This window comes from Belonocnema kinseyi, chromosome 6 (genome assembly GCF_010883055.1).
Source record: "Belonocnema kinseyi isolate 2016_QV_RU_SX_M_011 chromosome 6, B_treatae_v1, whole genome shotgun sequence".
NCBI lineage: Eukaryota > Metazoa > Arthropoda > Insecta > Hymenoptera > Cynipidae > Belonocnema > Belonocnema kinseyi.
Genome location: NC_046662.1, coordinates 54,480,088 through 54,481,392, shown reverse-complemented (window position 1 = coordinate 54,481,392; position 1,305 = coordinate 54,480,088).

The window sequence follows — 1,305 nt, the reverse complement described above, 5'->3', positions numbered from 1 at the left end:
AACCATTATGTCATCGAAACTGGCGAAACTACAATTCTAGCAGGAAGTAGAGCAGCATTGAGAATGCTTCAAGAATTAATGAACACTTACGACTTTTGTGAAGAACACCTTGTTTCTAAAAAGAGCAAAATTATAAAAAAAAACATGATGTTGCATGTCAAACCGATTTTAGACCAAAATTATTCGCATGGTCTGCATCATGTGAAAGATGTAACATCCTAAGTCACACTTTAAAAACATGTGGAAATTTTGTACCGAGAAAAATTAGACAAGATATAAATCCATACACTAGATTCCGAAACATAACATCTTATAAAAAATAGCGAAATTTTTGCAAAGCATTATCGGTGTGGAGTATTGAAAAAAATTGTTTGTTGTTAATGTGAAAGGGTTGTGTAAAAAATGATTGTCTGTTTTCCAAATATCAAATTATATTTAAACACACAACAAGAAATACAAAAAGTGTTAGGGACCAGTGATGTAAAATGGTTAGCGGAACACCAACTCAGACGACGAGTTCTGAGCTCGGTAGTGGTGAAAATTATAATGTATGAATTTTTTTTAAAAAAAATGAATCGCAGACAGGGTAGAGGCCGATGTTGCAGAGTGCAGTACATTTTTGGTAGGGGTAGCTGAGTTGCTTTTATTGGACAGTGAAATGCGAAGAGGGAAAATATCGGCGACACCCACTAAGGGCGAAATTTAGGAAGGGTCAGTCATACCTGACAAGAGTGCACGTGATAAAGATAACCATCAATCAGCAAGATGGTTTATGAGTTGAACCCTTGGAAAATTTATAAAAAAAACCCTAGTAAAAGTTTTGGGATAAAACGTGCGGAGTAGAGTATTTTTGGACTTAAAGCAGTAAAGACAGTCATTTAATTTTACAATTCTATTTTCAAGAAATGTCGAAATCTGAAGAATATTGTTCGCGAAGGTTAAGAGCTTAAAGGAACTGTAGAATTTAAAAGATTAAAGGTTTTACAATTTCTTTTTGAAAGTAATAAACTAATAAAAATGTGAAACGAAAACGTGCTATGCTAGGTTACAAAAATCCAGATGTTTCGCTACGTGAGAAAATTTGGTAGTAAACTATTTAGAAACTATCTGTATAAGAAGAGCGAGATGAAATTAAAATGTATGAACATGGGACTCAACATCCTGGCCCCTTTGAACGAACAGCGTCCGAAAGTTGATTTAAAAATTAAACATACGAGGGTGGATTGATAAGTTTCCGGCCTGACCAAGAGATGGCGCCACTAGGCCTACCTTGAGGTGGCGTTCTATAGTACCATCCTTAGATAG